We start from the raw sequence: 26,875 nt of genomic DNA, 5'->3' as shown, positions 1-26,875 counted from the left end.
ACAGCAAGAACTTCACAGGTTAGGTTGGCCATGGGCTATCAAAGCAGCAGTTGTATATTGGGAAGTGATTTGTGGCAGGATACGAGAGAAAGAAATATACCTGCAGCATAGGTTATAATATTGATTTAAATCATATTGGTATAAGGTCTCAGAGGTCATCTCCAGTGCTGAAGTAATTTTGGCTTCTGTACACAGTGTTTGTTTTAGTCATTGGTTGTTTTGAGTGAGAGTTGTCAGAACAAAATATGTACAGTTCCATATTTGGAGATGATCAGCTGTTGACAGAACCATAGAACTGGTTTTGTTGGAAAAGATCTCTGACATCATTGAGTCCAACCATCAAGACCATGTCCAGTCTAACAATTAAACCCTGTTCCAAAGTGCCATGTTACCTCCAGGGACAGTGACTCCACCACAACACTGGGCAGCCTGTTCTGATGCCTGACCACCCTTGCAGGAAAGAATTTTTTCCTGATCTCCAACCTAAACCTGCCATAGCACAACTTCAGACCATTTCTTCTCATTCTATCACCTGATACTAAGGAGAAGAGACCAACCCTTGCCTCAGTCCAGCCTCCTCTCCGGGAGTTGTAGAGAGCAATGAGGTTTCCCTCAGCTTCCTTATCTCCAAACTAAACAACCCCAGTTCTTACAGCCACTCCTCACCAGCCCTGTTCTCCAGGCCCTTCACCAGCTTTGTTGCCCTTCTCTGGACCCACTGCAGCACCTCAATGTCCTTCTAGGAGCAAGGATCCAAGCCCAGCCCTTTGGCAAACAGCCAAGGAAAAGGAGTTGGTCTGCATCCCACCATGATAAAGGGTGACACAAAGTTCTGGGTAGGATTCTTCTAGGCTTCTTCTTGCCCTACTGCTCTTGTCAGAGAGTGATGGGCAGCTCTTGCTGGCTCAAAGTGCTGCTGACAAGATGGAAGGTGTATTAGGAGCACTCCTTTCTCCTGGGCATGAAATTATTCCGACAGTCGCTAAGGAAATGTATTCCAGTAATCTACTGCCACTTCTTGTGTAGTGCAGAGAAGTGGAGATTGTTTGTGAGAAAAATAACATCTGCATTAATACTGTGCAACATCAAGCCCTAGCCACTTACTTCATTCAGCAGTCAGAAAAGCAAATTGCTGTAATTAATGGATGTACTACTTTCTGTATGTGTGCATGCTAGCATTCTAGAGACACTGACACTGAGTTCACAGAACCCCAGCATGGTCGGGGGGTTGAAGATCACCATCAACCCTTCTGCTAAAGCAGGGTCCCCCACAGCAAGCTGCCCAGGATCACAATGTCCAGCTGGGTTTGGAACCTCTTCAGAGAAGGTAACTCTTCAACCACTCTGGACAACCTGCTGCACATCACCAGCATCCTCACAACGAAGAATTTCTTTCTCATATTCAAATGGAACCTCCTGGATTCCAGTGTGTGCCTATTGCCACTTGTCCTGTCACTGGAGCAGCATCTGGCCCCATCCTCTTGTCTCCCACAGTTTAGTTCTTGTTGAGCTGCTCTTTTCCAGGTCAAATAGCCCCAGGGCTCTCAGCCTTTCCTCCTAAGAGAAATGCTCCAGGCTTCTCAGCAGCTTTAACTTTTGTTGGACTCTCTCCAGTAGTTCCCTGTCTCTCTTCATCTGGGGAGCCCAGAACTGGACCCCATACTCCAGATGTGGCCTCATGAGGGCAGAGTAGAGGAGAACTTCTCTTGACCTGCTGGTCACACTGTTATGTGGTGCATCCCAGGAGACCATTGGCCTTTTTGGCCATGGGAGCACATTGCTGACACATGGTGAATGTCCATCAGGACTCTCCACAGAGTGCCTCTCCACAGAGCTACTTGCAGGCAGGTCAATTCCTGGCCTGTGTTGGTGGAGGAGGTTACTGCTCTCCAGAGGGAAAGCCCTCCACTTGTCTTTGTTGCACTTCCTTAGGTTCCTCTCTGGCCAGCACTCCAGCTTGTCCAGGTCTAGCTTTTCACACAAAAGAAAGGGCACCTCTAAGAAGTCATGATTTCAGTTGTATGCTCATGCTTTGGTTTGCACTGTGAGTCTCACAGCAGCAGAACTGAACATAGCTCACTCTCAGGCCCTTGACCATCAGCCTCAAGTGATTCTCCCTCCTTGTGAAGAAGTTGTTTCAGACAAATTGACAGGTGTAGAGAGGACTGTGGCCCTGATACTGTTCCCCATTAAAAGCACTCCATCTAGGTATGTAGTATAGCTACTCAGAGAGGTCTTTGCCGAAGTGGTTTGTTTCTGGGACAGTGAATGATGACTAAAGAAAATGAATAGTGGAAGTTAGAAGAACCATACTGAGGAGGCTCACTGAAGGCTTTTTTGTTCAACATTAGTCTTACTCACAGCTGTGGTAAGCATGATGATTGTCAGGAAGATGTGCAGAGTTCCTGCTTTGGGAACTATCACTCACAGTTAGCAAATAATCCAACAGCTGATGGATTGCTGCCCATGCCAGCTTGCTGCAGACAGCCCAGAGCTGCTTTTGCAAGGTCTGCCTGGGATGCTGAAGGACTTCAACAGCTGAACTTTGCAGTCTATGCTTCCAGTGCAGCATCTCAAAGTGCTTCCAGGGTGGGTAGCAAAGTTAAAAACGCCCTGGCATAAACCCGCCAAGCTTTATCCTCCCCATAAATTTGTCCAAGGACTGGGAGTGTTTTAAGGCACATCAAGCCAAAGAAGTTTTAGAGTGCACTGGGAAAGAGCCATACTGCTGGGATTTACAGCCAGGAACGTTCACCTGGACAATAAGAATCCTGGTGCATTGAGCTGAAAAATATGCTGCAGTGGCTGGTATTGGCTTGTTTGTAATAAAACACTAGCCTGGTACATTTTATTGGGTTTGCAGCCATTTATTGTTGTGTTTTCAGAAATACAGTATGTAAGCAAAACCAGTAAAAGCCTTTATTACACAGTAATTGCTCAGGAAGAGAAGGGCCTTTCAGAAGAGGTATCTCTTAAAAGTATTCAGTGGGTTTCATGTATTAGGAGACAAAATGGAGGAGATGGTTGAAAACCAGGCTGAGATCTCCACTGTCTTTAGTGGGGCTGGATGGAAAGGTTTTTTCTCAAGGCCTTGGGCAGTTGTTCATGGTTGTTAGCAGTGGGATACCAAATGAGCCAGGAATGCAAAGCAGAAGTACATGATTTACCATTAGTTCTGTATCAAGTTTTTATTAGTTATGTTATTAAACAGTTTCAGCTGTTCAGTGGAAGAACAGAGCAAATTAGAGGATACCTCTGAGGCCAGTGAAAGCAGCAATCTAGCTAACAAATATTACCTTGATGTGGCCAGTTGTGCTTCTCATGGAGCAAAGCTGGAGGTGAGTAGATTCACACAGACTGTGTGGAGGAAGTTCTTCACCATGAGAGTGGTGAGAGCCTGGAATGGGTTGCCCAGGGAGGTGGTTGAGGTCCCATTTCTGAAGGTGTTTAAGGCCAGGATGGATGAGGCTGTGGCCAGCCTGATCAAGGGTAGGGTGTCCCTGCCCATGGCAGTGGGGTTGGAACTAGATGATCTTTGTGCTCCCTTCCAACCCTGACTGATTCTGTGATTCCTACCCCTTCTTTTGGACGTTTCTCTCATCAAATAGGCTTGTTTAAATTCAAGTCTGGGCTTTGCAGTACCTTACCACCTTGTTCACATCTTCTCATCTGGGCAGTCACATTAACACAGTACCTATGACAAAAGAAACAGTCCATGTGTATGTGTGTAAGATGGGGGCTTGGATTTCAGCATTTGCACAGTGCATCTTGCAAATGGTGAATGCATGATTAATGTCAGCCTCATAGGATTAAGACTGAGGAATCATAGCATTGTTTCAGTTGGAAAAGACCTCTTAGATGATCAAGTCCAAAGATAAGGAGATACTGTTGAAAGAAAATCCCAAGTCAGGATGGTTTAGAACAAAGCTGAGTTTACCATGGTTTACACTGGGAATTTTACAAGAAATCTCAAAAAATGGGCAAAATAGATGGCAAAATGTGGCATGAAAATAATTAGAGACCAGGTAGGCATAGAAAGGTTTTGTTTTCCTTTGTCCATTGATAAATAATTTGTCAGTCTTCAAGTGCTCTGGAGTAGCTCAGCACTAGCGTTCAGCGTGTTTAGAAGAGCAGTGTCACCACTTTGCCTTCTGCTGCTCAGCTTATACACACACAAGCACCTAGAAAGCAGTGGCCTTTCCAGGGGACAAAGCAGCTTTATAGTATAGAGTCACAGAACCACAGACTAGTTTGGGTTGGAAGTGACCTTTAAAGGTGATCTAGTCCAACCCCCTGCAGTCAGCAGTGATCTGTATTGTTCCTCTTTCCCAGAACCTCGAACTAGACTCTCCTTTATATTTCCATGTAGGTAAGAACAGACACACAAACGCCACCCAAAACCAAATAAACAAAAAGCCCTACCATGTTTCCTGACCTGCCAGGGGTGGAAGTCAGAGATACAGAACAATCATAGACCATGATCCCTGGCTTTGGACATGCAAGTCTGGACTGGAGAAGATGAGACCTTCTTGCTCTCTACAGCTAACTGAAAGGAGGTTGGAGATTGGCTTCTTCTCCCAAGCATCAAATGGGAGGGCAGGAGGAAAAGTTCTCAGGTGGCACCAGGAGAAGTTTAAGTTGGATATGTAGAAAAATTCCTTTACTGAAAGAATGGCCAAGCCCTGGAACAGGCTGCCCAGGGCAGTAGTGGAGTCACCATCTCTAGACACGTTAAACAAACGTGTAGATATGACATTTAGGGACATGGGTTTGTGGGCATGGTGGCATTGGGTTGAAGGCTGGACTTGGCCTTAGAGGTCTTTTCCAACCTTAATGGTTCTATGACTATCAGCTATAGAAGGATTACCTCTGCCCAAAGGAAGCCAAATTCCTTCAACACACATCAAGTTCCCTAACTTTCATCCTGTCCTGAATCTGTAAGGAGGAGTGTTCTGTGCACACTGGGTTCCACCTGCAGCCTTTCAGCAGCTTGAACTGTTTGCTGTATCCCATGTCCTATTTAGCCTTTCCATTCAGCTGCCTGTAATTGAGCAGCTCTTTCCAGCACACCCGCTACAGCTTCATCCTTATACTGCAGGAACCAATTCCAAGCTATTATTGCACTGCTTAATGATCCTGTTCAGGCTGTTTTGGAAGAATAGTCCTCAGCGTCTCACCCCAGGGATTTAAATAGGCTCGTACATCAAGGCCAAGCCTTGATAATTCCTTTATTTCTGGTGGCATTTTAAATCACATGGAAACCAGGAGCTTCTTCTGAGCAAGGAAATGACTTCCTGCCATCAGGCAGCACCTATCACCAACCAAGAACACTCCAAATTTATATCCTTAACTCTGATGCTTGCTCAGAGCTAATGAATTGGGCTGGGACAAACAAATCACTGCTTCTAATGTTAAATTCCTCATCAAAGGATTTACTTGCAGCAATGTGTTTTAGCAGTAAGAGGTTGGTTGTTGGGTTGTTTTTTTGTTTTCCTGTGGGCTTGCTTAGTTTACAAGCCCAAATTCAGTTCCACATTGCTATTTCAGACTGTTCCTCAAAACTCTTGCCCCTAATCCAGGCTTGGTAAACTCTTCCCTATGTGCCCATACACTCTGATTTCTCCCCTCTCCCTTTTGATTTCCTCAGCCTGTGAGTTAAGGCCTCATGTCAGCATGCAGCAAAACACTTTAAACCTTTCAAATCAAATTAGGAACTTTTCTTTTAAATAAATAATCTGCATTATGGCAATAATGAACAATTGCTCTCTACAACTACCTGAAAGGAGGTTGGAATGAGGTGTGCATTTGGCTCCTCTTAAATAACTGGCAACAGAACAAGAGGAAATGGCCTCAAGTTGCACCAGAAGAGGTTTAGGTTGAATATTAGGAAAAAAAAGTGTTTGCTGCAAGAGTGATCAGGCATTGGAGCAGGCTGCCAAGAGAGCTGGTGGAGTCCCCACCCCGAAGGAGTTAAAAAAATAGGTACACGTGGCACTTTGGGACATGGTTTAGTGAGCGTGGTGGTGTTGGGTTGATGGCTGAACTTGATGACCTTAGAGGTCTTTTCCAACCTTAAAGCTTCTATTATAATTCTAAGACACTGGTCAGGCCACACTTTGAGTACTGTGTCCAGTTTTGGGCTCCTCAATTCAAGAGAGACGTTGAGGTGCTGGAAGGTGTCCAGAGAAGAGCAACAAAGCTGGTGAGCGGCCTAGAGCACAGCCCTGTGAGGAGAGGCTGAGGGAGCTGGGGGTGTGCAGCCTGGGGAACAGGAGGCTCAGGGCTGACCTCATTGCTGTCTACAGCTACCTGAAGGGAGGTTGTAGCCAGGTGGGAGTTGGTCTCTTCTCCCAGGCAAGCAGCAACAGAAGAAGGGGACAGAGTCTCAAGTTGTGCCAGGGGACGTTCAGGCTGGGTGTTAGGAGGAAGCTGTTGGCAGAGAGAGTGATTGGCATTGGAATGGGCTGCCCAGGGAGGTGGTGGAGTTGCTGTCCCTGGAGGTGTTTAAGAAAAGACTGGTTGGGGCATTTAGTGCCATGGTCTGGTTAATTGGCTAGGGCTGGGTGATAGTTTGGACTGGCTGATTTTGGAGGTCTCTTCCAACCTGGTTGATTCTATGATTCATTTCAATAATCATACTCCTGTTGCTTTGTTCAGCAGATATTAGCTCCCATTTTGGGAGCTCCTTTATGCACTGCTGAGATCACCCTTGAAAAATGAGAGATTTTCTGACCTTCTTTCCTTGTCAAAGGGTTTTTCACAGAGCATGATTGTTCCACAGAATGATTGTTGGTAGCAGTCTTGAACTCCAGGTACTTCCAGCTGAACTTACTGTGAAGTTCTTTATTTCCAAAATGTGAAATTCTCTTGACCCTTGTTGAATGCCATCTGAAATCGTTCTAGGAGGATTTCTCTGTAGATATTGTGGTATAAATAGAAGTTTATCAGAAAAGCAGGAGAGGATGATACAGCTCTTTCCTTGGACACATCTTTATGGGATTCACAGCTTTCCTTGCACTGGGGCAGGAGGACTGTGCCTGAAGAATTAAATTATCTCCTCAAAAGACTCAGGTTGAAGGCATGAGAAGGAAGAATCAATGCCCAGTGGTTCTCATTGAATCAAGGAATCGGATTCAGATTTTACTTAGGAAGTAACAAAGAGGTGACAACAGTCTAAATAAGTATGAGATTCTAACATGAGATTTATTACCCAGTGCAAATGTTCTAACATATTACTCAATATTATACACATAATTGGAAATGAACTCACTGATCTACCTTGTTTATGAAGTTCTCTTAAAAATACTCAGCATCAGAACTACAAAGAGTTGTGCTCTGTTCTTAATGAGAGGAGAGTTTTTGTCAATCTTCCTGCTTCCTGATTAAAGTCTGTGATTAACTCAGTATCTGTTTTGGATTTTGCTATTTTAAGACTTACAAATAGTACAGATCCTTCAAAATGGCTCATTAGAAACTGTTGAAGCCATAAATCACAGTACTCCTGTGGTTTTAGGACAGTAAAATGAAGAGGGTTGGAGGCAGTTCAACAGCAGATCCAGCCTTGCTACTAATGTTGACTTAATTGGTTCATGCTTGGTCTTTGGCCCTACTTACTAATTCCTCCTGTCATTGTCACTTTTAAAGACTAGTGCTTAATTTTAAACTGTAAATAAAATGTTCAAGAGTTGAAGGGTGCATCTCAAAAAGGGCTGGACAGAACATAAGAGATAAATATATTTCATTGGGTTGTTATTTTTCTATATAGTCTGAGATTTGGAGTTTGCTTTCTCTCCCTTGCTCTCCCTTGCTTGCTTATTTCTCCCTCTTTCTGTCCCTCTGGCCTTGACTGCTTCTCTGCGTTGAGAACTATTTAGGCTGGTAAGAATGTTGAATGGGAACAGAAAAGAGATATTATTGTCTTAGCTGGTGACAGCCCTCTGGACATTTTGGGTTTGTACAGGATGAGGGGCCTGGAACTTTGGTCGAGGGAGATTAGCTGGGCTATTGTCTAGTTGCATATATATATGTATTTGCATTTATTACCTTTTCTATTTAACCAACTTTCTAAATAATAATTTCATTTTACTTCCAAATTTCTGAGTAGTGTAGTAATTTACCTTTGGCACTTAAATCTCAAACTGTAAGTGGTGTAAACCCACCACAGTATTCGTGACATAAGCTCCTTGTGCTGCTTAATGTCATGCATTTAGTCTTGCCTTGCAGCGCAGGGATAATGTCCTAGAAGCAAGCACAGATCAGACAGCCACATCGTATCAGCAAAGAGGGTTTATGATCTCCACTTCTAAGCAGTGAACATCTCCTAAAGAATTTCAGACCACAGATTGAAACCAGAAATAAGCAGACTTACAAAAGGAGATAGAATCATCACAGTATCACAGTATCATCAGGGTTGGAAGAGACCTCACAGATCATCAAGTCCAACCCCTTACCACAGAGCTCAAGGCCAGACCATGGCACCAAGTGCCACGTCCAATCCTGCCTTGAACAGCCCCAGGGACGGCGACTCCACCACCTCCCCGGGCAGCCCATTCCAGTGTCCAATGACTCTCTCAATGAAGAACTTTCTCCTCACCTCCAGCCTAAATTTCCCCTGGAGCAGCCTGAGGCTGTGTCCTCTTGTTCTGGTGCTGGCCACCTGAGAGAAGAGAGCAACCTCCTCCTGGCCACAACCACCCCTCAGGTAGTTGTAGACAGCAATAAGGTCACCCCTGAGCCTCCTCTTCTCCAGGCTAACCAATCCCAGATCCCTCAGCCTCTCCTCGTAGGGCTGTGCTTAAGACCTCTCACCAGATTGCCCTTCTCTGGACACGCTCAAGCATCTCAATGTCCCTCCTAAACTGGGGGGCCCAGAACTGAACACAGTACTCAAGAATCATAGAACTGTGTTGGCTAGAAGAGACTTTTAAGATCGTCAAGTCTATCTGTTAACCCAACACCATTATAACACCACTAAACCATGTCCCTAAGCACCACATCTACTGTGCATCTAGATGCACTTAAGGAGTGGGTTTTGGGAAGCAGGAGGAATTAGTAAGGGATGTGAATGAACAGCTAAAGGCCTCTCTGGGTGCTTCCTTACCACAGGGAGCTTTCTGGCCCATAGATATGAACAAGGGCCTCACTACCACGTTTTACTGATGTGGAAGGAGATGGTGGGGCTGAGCTGTGGTGGCCAGAGCAGCACTTTCATGGCTGTGAGTGGAGTCTCAGTTATTGGGTTGCTCTGGTAGATGTCTCTGATTACTGCAGGGAGGTTGGACTAAATGACTTTTAAAGGTCCCTTCCAACCCAAATCATTCTGTAAGTTCCCTGAGGGCTGAACTTCACTCCGATGGTCATTTCAGTGTTCAGGTCCCTGAAATGAGAACACAATACAGTTTCCTTCTGAACTCTGCTGCAAGTGGACCAGCAAGTTATAAAGCACATTCCTGTACTGCTAAGAGCATCAACTTCATAAACACTTCCAGGGATGAGGTGTCTACAACTTCATTGGGCAACTTGTTCCAGTGTCTCACAACCCTCATAGTAAAGAGTTTCTTCCTAATGTCCAATCTAACTCTACCCTGCTCTGATTTTGAACCATTGCCTCTTGTCCTATCACTACAGGCCTTTATAAAAAGTGTCTCTTCAGTTCTTCTGTAGCTCCCTTCAGGTACTGGAAGGCTGCTCTAAAGTTTCCCTGAAGACTTCTCTTCCCCAGGCTGAACAGACTCAACTCCCTCAGTCTGTCCTCATAGGATAGGTGCTCCAGCCCTCAGGTCATCTTCATGGCCCTCTTTTGGAGCCCCTCAAACAGATCCATGTCCTTCTTGTGTTGAGGGCTCCAGAGCTGGATGCATCCTGTTGTCACATAATATCCCTCTGCAGCCTTGCTCTGTCCCCCACATTTCCAAATCTTTCTTAGTGGTGAGCTAAGTAATGGTCAGGGTTGTTGTGTCACTGCGGGTGTTTGTCACACTGGTGTGTGGTGATGATTAACACACTGAAGTCATTCCACTGTGCTGCCATTCCTGATGCTAGCTCTTGAATTCAAGTACAGCTTGGGTCTTTCTTTGTAGGCAAGTTGATTGAGAAGATTTAACCATACACCATATTCAAATTGCTTTTATGCTTGAAGAGATTTTCAAGAAATCAATGCACTCATTGAGTGAAATAATTAATACATGAACCAGCTGCCCTTTTAGAGAGAGAAGAAATGCTCCTTGCCAAGACCAAGGTACTAATATTACAGTCAGTAACGTACTTTTTAAAAGGTGAATTCTTCACCATTGGTATTTGAGTAGGACACAAAATTAGGCATGCTGAGCTGTATTTATTAGCAGAAAACTGATTATTATTACTGACCAATCTGCTTTTTAATGATTCAGTGAACATGTTGGTTTTTATCGTAATGAGTACCGGGCTCTTAATCAGGTGATCTGACAAGTGTGCAATTTGCCTGGAAAATTATGCTGGCCTGAAAGTGGTTTTGTGAGGAATAAAAAAAGGAAAAAAAGAACCTATAAAATGTGGGCACTTAGAGGAGAAAGAGAGACGAGAAACTGAAGGAACAACCCCAGAATCACAGAATGCACTGGGTTGGAAGGGCGCTCTAGAGGTCATCTAGTCCAACCCCTCTACAGTATGCAGGGATGTCCTCGACTAGTCCAGGTTGCTCAGAGCCCCATCAACCCTAATTCTGCATATCTCCAGAGTGTCTTTGAGGCACTTATTTGTCTATTGTCTGTATGCAGATATTTGGCCAAAATCTGCATTTAGTATGAGGGTGCCCAGCTCAAGGGGAATTTTAGGTCTGCTTCTGCTGTTTCCCATGGAGGTCAAAGGAGCAGCAGCATTTACAAACAAGATAATAGTGCTATGAAAAAAAACACTGAACATCAGATGGCTGAGGTCACCCTGTGGCAGTATGTTTACATTCCTTCAGTTAAAAATGAAATCTCAAGTCCCATTTTGAGTGCATAGTTTTCTTATTCTTTACCCACTCAAGTCATTCTATAAACCAGATCTGTTTTCTGATACTTTTGTCCTCTTGTTTCACACTCCTGAAAGATGCCTTTCTCTTCATCCAGGATTCTGGGCTGAAGGAATGATGGTGGGTTGTGTGAGCTGTTGTTCACACACAGTCTGAACAGCCAGTGTAAGCAGCCTCTTACTGTGAGGATGTCTATGAAATGAAATAGCTGACATACATCTGGCATACAACGTGGCTCCTTGAAAGGAGGTTGGAGAGAGGTGGAGGTTGATCTCTTCTTCCAAATAACAAGTAATAGGACAAGAAGAAACTGACTCAATTTGTGTCAGGAGAGGTTTAGATTGGATTTTAGTAACAGTTTCTTCCCCAAAAGGATTGTCAAACCCTGCAATAGGCTGCCCAGGGCACTGGTGGAGATCTGTCCCTGAAGGGGTTTGAAAGACATTTAAAAATAATACTGAGGACATGGTTTAAACATAATACTGAGGAACATGGTTTAGTGGTGACCTAGCAGTGCTGGGTTAACAGTTGGATTTGATGATCTTAAAGGTCTCTTCCAAACAAAACACTTCCACGATTCTACTTTTTTTACTACTTCCCTCTATTTTCTCCCCCTTCCCAGCCAATATACAGAGTAATTGATTAGAATGTCAAAGTACCAGATGTGGGGATTTGATTTGCTTTGGAACGAAGTCATCAAACAGGACAGACAATGGATGCAAGGCATGAAAGAACTCCTCTTTTTTATGCTCTTGAAGGGCAAATTGAAGCAAGGAGGTGATTTCAGCTCTAGTCTCATAAATACCCTTACTTGGTTTCTTCCTAGGTCTAGTGTTATTTTTATTTGTGTGCTGACCTCATACAAAAAGGGTGTGTGAAGCTCATTGAGAGTAAGCACCAGCAGTGAATCAATATATGTGAACTAACTCCAGAAGTAAAAGTGCATTGGAGAGAAGCAATATTGAGTTATTTTGATCTGCAACACCAGAGCCTTGAGCATCATTCAGAAATACAAAGATGGTCTTTTATCTACTTTCTAAAGTGGAAGGATTCCTTGCCTCTTTGCTTTTTGTCATCAAAAGCTGTCCATGATTGCATGGTATTTTGTATTGTCTTCTGCAAAACTTCAAAATGACTGTTTAGATTGAATGCCTGAAGTGAGCACTAGGTAAGTAAAAGCATATTCTATTTCCTTGCCAGACCTTGGAGACAGATGTGTCACTCAATAACATCTTTTCTCTATATTACAATCACAAGGAGCTTTAGTGCTTTTGTTCCACAATGATGAAAATTACTCTTTTTTCTTTGATTTTTTAACCTGTCTTAAAAGCCACTTTGTGGTATGAAATTTGTTATAGAGAAAGTGTAAAGTTGAAGCTTGTAGTTACATACAAGCTGGCCATTGCCACCTGCAGTTGACCTTCTGAAGAAGTAAATAGAGCTCTGAAACATTCACCATAATCTCCATCCTCACAGATAAAAGTCTCACTGCTGCTAGTTATCCATTTGTTCATTACAGTAAAACCTGAGCAATTATCAAAAGCTAGGTTATGTTATGCCAGGAATTACATTAAATCACAGAATACTAGGGACTGGAAGGGACCTCTAGAGATCACCTAACCCACCCACCCCTGCTAAAGCAGGGGCACCTGCAACAGTTTGCCCAGGAGTGTAGTGTTTGACCAGGGGAGCTTGGAACTTCTCCAGAGAAGGAGACACCACAACCTCTCTGGGCAGCCTGCTCCAGAGCTCCTGCACCCTCACAGCAAAGAACTTTTTCCTCCTGCTCACATGGAACCTGCTAGGTTCCAGTTTGTGCCCATTGCCCCTTGTCCTGTCACTGAGCACCACTGAAAAGAGTCTGCCCCAATCCTCTTGCCCTCAGCCTTCTAGCTCTTGCTGAGCATTGAGAAGTTCCTCTATCAGGCTGCTCTTCTCCAGTCGAAACAGCTCCAGACCACTCAGCCTTTCCTCTTCATAGAAGTGCTCCAGGCCACTCAGCTGAGAGTGTAGCCACTGCTGGACTCTCTCCAGTAGTTCCCTGTCTCTCTTGAGCTGTGGAGATCACATAGCCCTCCAGAAGTGGAGGGGGTGCTCACAGGCTAAAAGGACATGACAGCCTTGTGCCAAGGCTAGGAGATCAGAACTGCAGACAGCCCTCCAGATGTGGCAGAGCAGATGCTGACAGGCTAAAAGGACAGGAGAGCTTTGTGGCAAGGCTAGAAGCATAACTGTGTCTTTCAGTAATCTCCCAGAAACCAATGGATTTTTTAAGAGTGCTGGAATGCAGTCTTCAAATGTTACTATTCTCTGTACAACTCAAGATCTTCTGACTCTTCACATCTCTATTTTCTGGACAAAAGCAAATCAGTAACACAGCAAGCATTCCTACATACACAGTCCAGCTAGCAAACAGCTGCTGGCCCTACGGTGAGAAACCAGGGCTTTCTAGCACAGGTTTAAATCACACCAGGAATTACTACCATGACTGACTGGCCTTTTCATGAAATGTTCTCAGTGTATTTACAGCTGCAGAGGGTGGATGCTTTTATTGAGCAGCCTGATCTAGTTGGCTCTGCTCACTGCAGGAGGTTGGGCTTGATGACCTTTAAACATCCTTTCCAACCCAAACCAGCCTGTGGTTCTATTGCAGTAGTCGTTACACATTATCTGACTTCATCAAGCTTTCAGCAGGGACTCTGCTTAGGACTGGCCATGGAGGGATCTCAGAGAATCATAGAAAGGTATGGGTTGGAAGGCACCCCAGCCATGGACAGGGACACCTTCCATGAGACCGGGGTCTCAAGATCTCATCCAAACTGGCTTTGAACACTTCCAGGGAGGGGGTATCCACAACCTCCTCAGGCAACTTGTTCAAGTGTTGTCACCACCCTCACTGTCAGGAATTTCTTCCTAATATCCAGTCTAAAGTCTACCCTCTTCCCTCTTAAATCCATTCCTTCTCATCCTGTGACTAAAAGTCCTTGTGAAAAGTCCCTCCCCAGCTTTCTTTTGGGCCCCTTCAGGTACTGGAAGGCATTTCTAAGTCTCCTTAGAGCCTTCTCTTCTCCAAACTTAAAGACTAACTTACCCCTGACTTGGACACTGGTGCAGTCCTCTTCAGCTTGATTCCTTTCTGAGTATTTCTCACCTTTATAGCTGCAGTTTAGTTCATTGCAATCAACAACAAGGATGAGGCCACCAAAAACATGCATTCATCAAGCTGGTTTGCTCAGGTAGCACATTTCAATATATGAAAGTGCTTCAATACTGTAAAACATTAAAAAAAAACAAACCTGAAGTTAGAATGCTTTTAGCCTTGGGATGTGAAAGATTCCAAATGAATCATCATCTAGGGTAGGCCATATGAGCTCATGCTTTGCATTATTTATCATGCAGATCAGCTATCATTCTTTCCAGTGCCACAGTTTTAGACATTTGTTGTTTTGATGTGTCCTCAATGGAACAGCTTTCCAGTAGCAACAAACTGGGACCCAGCAGAGTGCCTCAGCAGCAAGAGTGGCTTGGGTTTATATAATAATGGGGTTGATAATCTGGAAGCATTGTAGTAAGCTAGTGGAAATAAATAGGAATCAAAAGAAGGGACTTGGAGACCTAATAATTCTGTTTATACAGAGTTGGTAAGCAGGAAGATTATGAGAATGAGGAGACTTTTAACAAGCTGTTTGCATTGCTTTCCCTGCAGAAGACACGGATGGCTGAGGACATTGTGTGTATGACTCTTAGAGATGCTAAGCATGTTTTGTTCTGTGTTGCACTTGTACTTTGAAAACTTCTCTCTGTAGTGAAAGGTTTTGTGACAAAGTTCATATTCATTGTATTTTGCCAACCTAACAACTTCTCCTTGAACAGGAGTCTATTATGGCAATTAAGAGTGGCTGGTAGCCATGGTAATAATCACTTTTCTTGACCTATCAAAGGTGTTCTGCTTCCCACAGGAATTGCATACCTCAGCTTTTTGGATAATTTACATGTTTCTGAATGAAATGATGCAATGAGATTATTGTACTCTAGAAAGCACAGGGTATAAATCAGGGAAAGTTGTGATTCCAGACAGAACAAAATATGGTCCTTGGATGTATACATTTGTCACTGAAATCAATGCTGATTTGCTCACCTAAGGACAGATTTTGTCCCATGCACCACCTGGAAAAAAAGGAGCTGATGAAGAAAGGATGAGACTTGCATGGACATGAAAAGGCTGATGTCCTCTGACATAAAAATGAGATGCAAAAAGTTCATAATTTAAAGCTGCCCCAAGACATAATAAATAATTCAATCCTCAATTAGATGCAGTTTCTCCTTAACATAAAACTATTTCTCTGGTTTGGGGTAAAAATCAGTCCATAGACCCTTATCATATATGCAGGAGTGAGTGTGTGAGATAGATAGATAGATAGATAGATAGATAGATAGATAGATAGATAGATAGATAGATAGATAGATGTAAATCTTCATGTCAGTGTGATGATTTACTTTGAAGGAAGGCCAAGAGCATCCTACCCTGTCCATCAGGAACAAGGAGGTGATCATGCACCTGTACTCAGAACTGATGAAACTGCCTTGAATATTGTGTCTAGTTTTGGGCACCATGGTATAAGTGGCTGTAGCTGGTACAGAGAAGGGCAACAAAACTGGTGAGGGGTTTGGAGACCATGTCTCATGAGGAGAGGCTGGGGGAGCTGGGATTGTTTAGTCTGAAGAAGAGGAGGGTGAGGGGAAACCTTATTGCTCTCTATATCAACATGGAAGGAGGTTGGATTGAGGGCATTGTTGGCCACTTTTCCCAAGTAACTAACAACAGGACAAGAGAAAATGGCCTCAAGCTGCACCAAAGGAAGTTTAGGTTTGATCAAGGTGCCTTCCAACCCCTAGCATTCTGTGACTCTTTGATTCTCTGATTCAGTGATATTAGGAATATTTCTTTACTGAAAGAGTAGGAGAGCATTAGAACAGGCTGCCCAGGGAGATGGTGGAGCCCTCCTCCCTGGAACTGGTCAAGAAATGATCTGATGTGATCCTTCAGGATGTGGTCTAGTGGTCATGGAGATAATTGTGGGCAGCAGATTGCACCTGATAGTCTTAGAAATCTTTCCCAACTTTAATGATTCTATGATTTACCAAGACTTGAGTTTTGTCCATGAAGGGTCATTTTGTTGGGTCATCTATACTATATGACCTACAATAACCCAAGCAGTAAAAGAAAGGTTTTCAAGCGAGACTTCGTTTGATTAACTCCCATATTCTGTGTGTTTGGTACAGATGCAGGAGGCAGTGCCAATATGAGACTTAACTAGAACAGTAAAGCTGAATGCATCCTTTGCCAGTAGCCTTAATTCACCCTCACTTGCTCTTCTTAGGACTGTCACTAATAGGCAATGACTACTTCTTAATTATTATTATTTAAGTTTAATGGCTGATTATTATTGCTTAATGGTAGGAATACATTTAGCTGCAGTTGGCTAGAGAAATCACTTTGCATTTCAGGCTTCTGAATGGGAATGTTTGCAAATGTTTTGCCTGGCACATTTATTTGGGAAGAATTGAAACCTGCATTTCATGAGCACAGTTTCTGAGTCATTTCAATTCCTTTTCTACAAACACATCAATGACTCCAGGAAAGGCAGTGAACTTTTCTCAGATATGAGCAAAAATAATTTAAAATTTGGAAGAATATAGGCTTATTGCTTTGCTTCATTGCTTCTTCAGTTTTATTTGAAATAGGAAAATGTATATTGAATTAGGTAATAGAAGCTGTATTGAAAAGTCTTTGTCATGCAGCAGATGCAGAAGAGCAAGTTGAGCCAATGTGCCTTGGCTCATCCCATCTAATTTTCACAGAATCCCAGCATGGTGGGGGAGTGGAAGGGTGTTCTGAAGATCATCCAGTCCAACCCCTCTGCTAAAGCAGGGCCACCCACAGTACTCTACCCAGCATCACAATATAAAGGTAGGTTTGGAGTCTCCAGAGAAGGAGACTCTAGAACCTCTTAGGGCAGCCTGCTCCAGGGCTCCATCACTGTCACAGCAAAGAATTTTCTCCTCCTTTTCACATGGAACCTGCTGAGTTCCAGTCTGTGCCTGTTGCCCCTTGTCCTATCTCTGGGCACAGATGACGGTAGTCTGTCTCCATCTTCTTGTTCCCCACCCCTTTCTCTTGCTGAGCACTGAGGAGATTCCCTATTCAGGCTGAACAGCTAAAGGTTTCTCAGCCTTTCCTTCTCACAGAGCTGCTTCAGCTCTCTCAGCATCTTTGTAGCTTCCACTGCTCTCTCTCTGATAGTTTCTTGTCTCTCTGTAGAGAAGGAATTGGTACTACTGGTACTGTACTACTATACAGTACTACTGCTACTATAGACAACTGGACCTGGTACTCCAGAGCTGGCCTCATTAGAGCAGAGTTAGTTTGGGGATGTAACTGAGACACACAGCTGAACTTCAGTTTTGGCATTTGCCAGAATCACCCTGTGATGTGTTTCTCCCTGCTAGGACAGAAATGGCATATTATTGTCTCCCTTCCAAGCGGCTGTGTCCTAAGATGTTCAATTTCCTTTTCCCCAAACCAGAAGACTCAGCTCTATGGTAAAAAGAAAACCAGCATACATTACCCAGGTTTGGTCTCAATAAGTGAGTGAGTTCTGCTCCTACAGAGAGGCTCAAGCAATTAAATTTGTGAACTCTTCCATGGAAGACTTCTAATGCTGATAATTTGCTTTTAGGTTTTTTTCCTTACCCCACCTCAGCTTCTCTCAGACCCAGGCAGGCAGGATTGACTTCCACTAGTCCATGGTGCCTCTGGGACTGCCAATGGACTTGTTAAATGGTGATAATAATTTTTAGGCTGTTTGCCACACATTTGTTATGAAATGAAGAAACTCTCTTCACATGAACTGTCAGATAGAAATTACTTTTAGTCACAATCAATCTAAATTTCAACTGGAGACTTCAAGGTGAAGACTCTGAACTTTGCTACTTATTAAAGGCCCATGAAACCATCCCAGCTTTTTTATTGTTAGCTAGAGCTGTATTTCTGCACTCCTGTGCTGCAGAAAGTATTGTTTACATGCCCAAACCCCACAGCATTGAATCCTGCATTTCAGAGAACTACCTCATTCAAACTTCACATTTAATTGCTTCAGGCCAAATTCTCCCCTCCCTCTCCTAATCAAAGCAATGAAAGCTTTAAATAAACTCTAGGGAAAGTTTCTGGCCTCATGGCAGTGAAACCCTAAAAAGTGATCCAAAAATTATGTATTTGTAACATTTCATTAGGCTTAAAATTACCTCTGCTCTCCTCATGTGAACGTTTAGAATTTATCAAGCCAATGGCAGTTCCGTTATGCTCATTAGAATTTATTCCCCTTTAAACCATTGGAGCACGGAGCCCACAAACTGAGGTTTTGTGAACTTGAAAGACTTCTGGTGGAAGGAGCTTGAGTAAGAGACAGGAAGCCTCATCCATAAGTGCTACCTGGTTCCATACATAAGCTTCTACACTGTGCATTGCATCTGAATATTTCTCTTGAATGTCTTTTGCTTACGCTTCATTTTTAATTAAGCAACCCGAAACAAGACCTTTACCTCCTGCTGAGTTTAATGACCCTTTTAATACCAGCAGAGCTGGCCACCTTCTCTCTCCCCACCATTCCCTTGTAGCTCTGGAGTGTTAAACGCCTGATAAAAATGACTTTTTGGCACGGTCCACAAATTAAGCCAACGGCACACAGAAGCAGTATACTCATCCAGCATGAAATCAAAATCTAATCAAGGCAGATTATGTTAGATTAGCTAAGCAAGTAAACAATTAGCCAAGTTAATGTTACCTACCCTGTCCTTCAGAAGCTGGCAGTTAAGGAATTTGTCTTCCCAGACATGTTTAGTTCCAGCTTGTGTTGGTGACATTGCAAGTTGCTGAATGTTTTTTTCACACTAGCTGCTCCCACCAGTCTGTGAGGTTTAGAATCATAGAATGGTAGGGGTCAGAAGGAATCTCCAGAAATCATTGAGTTCAAACCCCCTCCCAAAGCAGGATCATCCAAGGCAGGTCCCACAGGAACACATCCAGACAGAACTTGAAAGTCTCTAGAGAAGGAGACTCCACAACCTATCCAGGCAGCCTGCTCCAAGGCAGCACCCTTTACAATAAGGAAGTTCTTCTTCGTGCTGAGGTGGAACTTCTTGTGCTCCAGTTTGTATCCATTGCCCCTTGTCCTATCACAGGACACCACTAAAAAGAGACTGGCTCCTTCTTCAGTCCCACTCTTTAGATACCAATGAGATGTTCCCTCAGTCTTCTCTTTTCCAGGTTAAGCAGCCCCAGGTCTCTCAGCCTTTCCTCTTAAGAGAGGCCTCTCTTGGACACTCTTTAGTATATCACTGTCACTAGCTCTGTTGTGAGACATGAACACGAAAATGAAGGAGATGTTGGTAGGATGAGAGGGCCAGCTAACTGGGAATGAACTGTGGGGTTTGAGGTGAACCCCTGATGCAGACTAAGGCATTGTACTCAAGTTTGAGTTGTTGCACATAGCAGCCTCTCACCAGGCTGGTTCATGTGGGATTACGCAGGATTATGACACTTCTTTTAGGGTTGAGGAGCCAGATCCCCATGTATCACCACCCCACTTTCTCAGGGGCTCTAACAAACTCGGGAGGGCAAAGCTGCTGTAACCTAACATTCAAAGCAAGTTGTGGATGCCCTCTCCCTGGATGTGTTCAAAGCCAGGTTGGACTTATCTAGTGGAAAGTGTCCCTACCCATGGCAGGGGGTTGGAAGTAGATGATCTTTAAGGTCCCTTCCAATCCAAACCATTCTATGATTCTATGAAAAATAAAACCTAAGTGGTTGGGTTTGTTTTTAATGTAGTTGGTAGGAGTGGGTTGGGAGGTGTGCTGCTATTATTTTTACTGATGGATGTATGAAGTGTCCAATTCCTTCCCTTGAAATCCCCGTACTGGTCCTTAAGGTCACAAGGAAAATGACATTAGCAGCTGGGATTCTGGGACAGAAAAACCTTCTCCATTGCTCTGCCCTTTGCTTCAGGTCTCATCAAACTCAGGGCTCCATGTGTGTGGGCTGATGATCTTTGAAAGGGTTGTTGTGTACACTGAGGTCTTTCTACAATATTGCATTTCACTTCTGATTTACTCTGCTGTGCTTCCAGTTCTCTTTGGATTAAGGCGAGCACACCAACAAAAATAATTAATTTAGCAATATTAGACCAGTTTCAGAGCATCTGTTTGCTAATATCACTGTTACCAAGCTACAGGGAAACTGTGAGATTCACATTAAAGCTCTCACAGTGTTGTAGGCATTCAATTGAGTTTATTTGCCAGGTTAATTCCCTAAAAACAAACATAATCCATTTTTAGCTGCTGCTTTTACAGAATTGTTGATGAGATAGAATTCATCCAGTGGTCATATCTAAAATCTATCTCTTGCCACTAACACAACCTGTTTCAACTACTTCCATTCTAAGTCTTGCCAGTGACACACCTACCTATACATCAGTTGTCTTCATTACCTGCAACATTTGACATCACCTCAGGTTTTTTCATGTTGTCATGTTTTTTTCCTTATTATTATATGCTAAATTCCATGTTCAACTGTATCATGGCCACTAAAAGTTTTAACTGACAAATTGTAGTAGTGTTTAACTCTGATCAGTGACTTCCACACCAGGGCAGCTAATCACATGTTTTTCAGTGGAGTAAATGGAAATCACAGACTTTGAGATATTTGTCATAGGAGCTGCAGTTGTGGTTCCAGCCCTACCTGCTTTTTGTGATGATGAAAGTTGCTGAAAATGTGGAGCTTCTTCCTGTTAAATTAAACTTGATCAGGTCATGACTTCTTAGGACCACCCACTATCAGCCATTTCTTTGGCTTGGATTTCCTTACAGCTTCCAGAATTTGCTCAGATTTTGGGGTTTGGTTGGATTTCTTTCTCTGGTGTTGGGGACAGATGATGGGTGTCTGTCACAAACTGACAGGGCTTGGAAGGGACCTCTGGAGATCATCCAGTCCAATGCCTCTACCAGAGCAGGCTGCACAGAGCACTGTCCAGATGGGTTTTGGATTACTCCAGAAACAGAGAATCCACCATCTCTGGGCAGTCTCTTCCCTTGCTCCACCATCCTCACAGTAAAGAATTCCCTCCTCATGTTTAGATGGAACTTACGTTCAAATCTGTGCTCGTTACCACTTGTCCTGCAGCTGGGCATCACTGAAAAAAGACTGGCCCCATCCTCTTGACAGGTACCCTTTTAAATATTTAAAAGCATTGATGAGACTCCCCTCTTAGTCTTCTCTAAACAGCCCCAAGTCCCTCGTCCTTTCTTCGTAAGAGAGATGTTCCATCCTTTAGTCATCTTTGTAGCACTTTTCTGTACCTGTCCAAGCACTTTCCAGTGCTTGAATCAGGGAACCTACAACTGGACCAATATTCCAGATGAGGGCAGAGCATTGGTGAAGGAGAAGCTCCCTCTACCTGCTGGTCACACTCTTCATGATGCACCCCAGAATGAACTGTAACTTCACTCTCCCAACATTCCCATCCCTGAACAGCTTGGAGCACACAGAGTAAGACTATCCTCTGCCATATCTATTTATGGTGGTTGTTAGAGCCTTTGCTGTTGAATGAGATTTGGTGGCAGGGGCGAGCACAAGTATGTGGTCCTTATCTTATATAGTGTCACAATCCATAGTCTCATGAACTGTGTGGTGTGGGGTTTTCACTTCTCTTGGCAGAGAAGATCCTGCTGCTGTAGTGAAAAGTTTGTCTTCTGAGCAGAGAAATGCAGAAGGTCAAACACAGCTTTGTGAATGGGTATTTCTACTTTAACAAATCAGTTGCATTCCTTTTTGATCTTCAAAGGCTTTGCTGAACCCTTCCTTGTTCCTTTAGGGCTTTGGTGGGGTTTAATTGTTTTAATTTTTTTTTGTTTGGTTTGATGTGGGATTTTTTTTGTTTGTTGGGTTTTTGAGGAGGTTTTCTGTTTGGTTTGTTTGTTTGTTGGGTTTTTGTTTTGTTTTGTTTTGTTTTACAAAGAAACTTATTAGCAATTCTGATAAATAAATTGTTAACATCTTCTAATTTAAGGCCAAAATCTGCTGGTATTTAGGTGTTTTCAGATGGCAAATGCAGGAGGGAGTGGAAGAAGTAAATTAGCACCAACATGTACTGAAGAATTTTTGGGTCTTCTCTTCCCAACCCAGAGGAATCATAAAATCACAGAGTGGTTTGGGTTGGAAGGGACCTTTAAAGTTTATCTAGTCCAACCCCGCTGCAGTCAGCAGAGATACCTGCAACTAGAGAAGGTTGCTCAAAGCCCCAAACAAGCTGACTTGGAATGGTTCCAGGGATGGGGCATCTCCTGCCTCTTTGGGCAGTCTGGGCTAAAATCTGACCACCCTCTGTATAAAATATTTCTTCCTTAGCTATTCCTTAAATCTACCTAAAAGAGGGTAGATTTAGACTAAATATGAGGAAGAATGACCATGGAATCATCAAGGATTGAACAAGGATCTTTTTCCTTCATGTTGTAACTCACATACAGAATGCCCTATTTCAGAAAAACTATGGAATCTTGCCACAGCCTCCAGACTCTTTTCCCATATTTTATAATTTCATTCCAGATTTTCAAAGGGATCTTTTGTTGAAAACATTTCCAAAGCAATCTGTCCTCTCTTCCTTTAAGTGGAGCAGAGGAGAAGCTATCCTTGGAACGACTCACCCACAGGGCATCTGCAGCTCCTGGGATGCTCTTTATCTCCTCTCCAGACCATCACTTGCATCATGCTTTTGGTACCCACTCAGCTGTCTTTGCTCACACCGAGGGATCTTACTCAGTGAACAATCTGTTTGAAATATGAGTCTAATCCCAGGGTAATGCACTGTTCCTCTTAGAATTAACTTTAGCTGATCCCTACAGTATGAATTTTTTAGCAGGACAGTCTAATCTGTCTGTGAGATCTTGACACCAGGGTCCACGAGGAAAATGGAAATGTCTGAAACTTGCCATGTAAATGCAAACCCATGAGGCTGTGTCATGGTCACACACACTGTGCACAGAGGGCCAAATCCTGCCAAGCACAACTGAGTTTTGCTTCCAAGAAAGGAAAGTGGTTAGCAACATCTGGACACTTAATTAATTAAAATAATTTATTATTTCACTCTGGACATGGAATCCAGAGTATGAGATCAGTTTGCATTTAACAGTTGCTGAAGCCATAAACAGGTAACTCAAAGTGTGAAGAGAATGGTTACTGGACTGAGAGGAAGGGAGATTGAGGTGGATCACATGCTATTCTGGCAAGAATGGAGCTTCTGAGACTGACAGTTTCAATGATGCTCAGCTTATTTGTTGTTTTTTTTTCAGGTGGATGCCCTTCTACAGCTTGATCCTGGCCTTGCTGCCTCACCCATGCTCATTTATTTTGATGGAGTTCACTTTGATTTATGGATTTGCTGCGATGGAAAGTTGGAGTGTACCAAATTAAGATGGGTTTAATGGACAAAAAGGTGTGGATTAACAGACAGAAGAGTCATGGCCACCTGAGACAGACAGGTACTTCCTTTCTCCAGAACATTTCTATGATGTTTCCTGACACATATTATGGAACAAAACTGATTAGATCAGTTTCTGATCTAGAGCAGATGCTTTTTGCATCCCGAAAGTCAAAGGACCTCTGCTGGCAGGTTGCTGTGACCCATCCAAACTCCAGTAAGTAAGTAACTGTGAAAGTTTGTGCACTCTGATTCACTTCAAACAATGTGTTGTGTGGTGACAGCATGGAACAAAAGCCTATCAACAATCAAGGGGTTGTGGTTAAAAAGAATTAATGGCTCTTGCTATAAAATTGGGTCTCTGGGTCTTCATTCATCCCCTTCAGAACCAGTTCAAAGCTATCCAAGGTAATAAAAGACCTTGCTAAAATAAAAGACCTATCCTAGCTAATAAAAAACCTGACAGAGTTACTTGTGTGTCATTTTCCAGGGAGCTGTAACTACCACGTTATGGCCAGTTCATTGAGAACTAAATACAGAGCCCAAACAACTGACGAAGCTCTGGAAGAAAAATGAATCATGACTGGATCAGATACAGACACAAAAGTGCTGTGCTAGAGGTTAAAACCATTCCAAGAGCTGAATGCCTTTTTTGCTGCACAGAAAAGGATGTGACAATGAGTTTCATTTAAAGACTGAATTCATTTGCCATGGGAACAATGAGGTTTTGCTTTTTTTTAATCAAAACGCAGACAAGTAATTTCTTAGGCAAGCAAAGCTCTTGAGTTATGCTAGGGAAGATACGGTGTGGGTAAACAGTCTTTGTTGTAATACAGCTATAAAATATTATAATATACATATACATGAAATAAAGAAGTGATTGAACTTGTCATGTAATTGTATTATCAGATTTGTAGCTTGTGAAAATGTCAGGGGAAATAACACAGTGTATAGGATGGGTCAGTTTATTAATTGTGGGTAATTTTGGAGTCAACTCCAGGCAGTGCTATTGTATTTCTTGTTTAGAAGTGCTCACCAAGTTGTTTGGATGAAAAATTGTCAGACAGCTGATTAGGTTTTTAACAGTCTGCCTCAACACAAGGGGGAACTTCTTTACTGTAAGGGTCCCAGAGCACTGGCACAGGCTTCCCAGAGAGGTCGTGGAGTCTCCTTCTCTGGAGACTTTCAAGGCCTGTCTGGATGTGTTCCTCTGTGATCTGTGTTAGATAGTGTTGTCCTGCTCCAGCAGGGGGGTTGGACCTGATGATCTCTTTGGGTCCCTTCCAGCCCCTAACATCCTATGATCCTATGATTTTGAGTGCCTCCTGGCTTTGATGATTTCCAGTGACTGGTCTCTGGGGTCAGTCTCTTCTTCCTAGTATCAGAGGAAATGGCCTGAACTTGTGCCAGGGGAGGTTTAGGTTGGAAATGAGGAAAAATTTCTTCACTGAAACTGTTGTCAGACACTGGAAGAGGCTGCCTAGGGAGTTGGAAGAGTCACTATCCCTGGAGGTGTTTAGGAAACGTGTGGACACGGCACTTTGGGATATTGTTCAATGGCCATGGTGGTCTCAGGTTGATGATTGGATCATTGGATCTTGGAGGGCTTTTCCAACCAATTCAACGACTCCAACTCTATGATTTGTACCTGTGGGAGAGTAACATCTCACATCTGGCCAGTCTGAGCTTTTTGATGATCCCTCTAAATACTTGTAACCTCCCTAATAACAAGAGAAAAGGATTAATTCATTCCTGGATATCTTTGTAGTTCTTGTCTGCTTTCCCTTTCACGCCAGCTCTGTTTCAGTTGGCTTTACTCTCTTAGTGTTGAATCATAGTTTGGCCAGTCCAAGTAGGGAGCTTTATCTGAATAATAATTTAGAACTCAAATTAACAGGTTGGCCAGAGAGGTGGTTGATGTCCATCCCTGGAACCATTCCAAGTCAGGTCATTCAGAGCTCTGAGCAGCCTGCTCTAGTTGCAGATTACTTCCTGACTGCAGGGGTCTCACACTGGGTGAGCTTTAGAGATCACTTCCAACCCAAACCATTCTCTGATTCAAAATCCCTGTAACAGCACCTGTAAACCAGCTGCCCCACATAAAGCCTCATCCATGTTCCTTTGCTTTCTAGGTGATGCAGGAATGATTGAAATGGCCAGAAACGTTTTGGAGAGAACTTGGCCATCTGATATGTGGAGATCAACTGCTAGCTGCTATAGAGGCTGCACATAGTCTCCGGTAGGAACTGCAGGAGTAGATTCCAGGTGGAATCTGGAGCACAGAAGACACCAGATTGTCAAATTAATTTCAAGGTCAGTTGTGTTTTCTGTAATCTTGTCACTTCTTTAAATGAATGATAGGAGCTAATCTCAAGCTCTTCCTCCTTCCCCAGAACCTCTCTACATGGAGCTAACACAGCTCCCTATAAAGCTCACATACATCCAGAACAGAGCAATTGATCTCTTATGAGAGGCAAAAAGAAATTTGGGGCATGGAAAATGAGGCAGGAGGAAAATGAAGTGTTTATCCACTTCCCATAGGAATGATGCTGTAAAAATAGGTTTTGTCCTGCTCACAGAAGTCTTTTATTTCAAGTTTCATCAGGTTCATGCCTTGACTCATGCCTCGACCCCTAGAAGCATAAAGACCTCTAAGCTTGCTGCTCTTTATCTTGTTTAGGTTTCAAAGGTTGTTTTAGGTTTAAAGCTCTACTTATTTGCAGAGGCTTGTTTGTATGTTGCTCAGGAATCCTGAAACAAACTATTTCCTGGTTTTCACTTTTCAGTTTGGGATTTGAGGCAGTGAGAGAATGTTTAAATGCAGATAGTAAATGGTCCCTATGTGCCCTCGAGGAGACACGATTGCAAAATCCTCATTGCCATGTGAGAGGCAAAAAAAAAAGAGAAAGAAAATATTCAGCTCTTCATTTTATTCATAGACAGGAACACATTGTCTTCAATATTAGCTGTGGGGCAGGCTTGTCCCTTGAGATGTGAACATGCTGACAATGAGGAGTTTTGAACAGGTTCCCACACATTAGGGAATTGCAGAACACATGAAGAAGGTGAGATGAGAATAGGGACTAGAGGTGTCCCTGTTCTCTATTTCTTCTTGTTTAAAATGCATCAATATTAAAAAAGAAAAAAGGGGGGAAAAGGAATGGAATAGGGAAGGATTTTATAGCCCTGTCAAAGAAAAAGGAGAAATAAGATATATACAGCCTGCAGTTGATGCTAACTTTTTCCTTTTCCACCTGACTCCTGAGCTAATAGGAATAATAACCATTCTGCCTGCCCACTGACCCCAAAAATATGTGTTATTGTGCTAATCCTCTTCTACTGGTATTGACTG

General features: G+C 43.2%; 1 long non-coding RNA gene across 2 annotated transcripts in view; it reads left to right on the top strand.

Annotated features, from left to right (window-relative positions):
- LOC135185505 (uncharacterized) overlaps positions 1-25,731 on the top strand; it is a 67,630-nt gene extending 41,899 nt beyond the window's left edge. The window contains exons 2-3 of one of the 2 annotated variants that reach the window (XR_010306519.1): positions 23,396-23,584; positions 25,656-25,731. This is a non-coding gene — a long non-coding RNA (uncharacterized LOC135185505). Of the gene's footprint in view, positions 1-23,395; positions 23,585-24,013; positions 24,356-25,655 lie in introns of those variants that run through there. The other variant, XR_010306517.1, reaches the window with a different exon arrangement.
- Positions 25,732-26,875: the final 1,144 nt, after the last annotated feature.

This window comes from Pogoniulus pusillus, chromosome 22 (assembly GCF_015220805.1).
Source record: "Pogoniulus pusillus isolate bPogPus1 chromosome 22, bPogPus1.pri, whole genome shotgun sequence".
Taxonomy (NCBI): Eukaryota; Metazoa; Chordata; class Aves; order Piciformes; family Lybiidae; genus Pogoniulus; species Pogoniulus pusillus.
The sequence above is the reverse complement of the archived record's forward strand: the minus strand, read 5'-3'. Positions and strand labels throughout refer to the sequence as shown.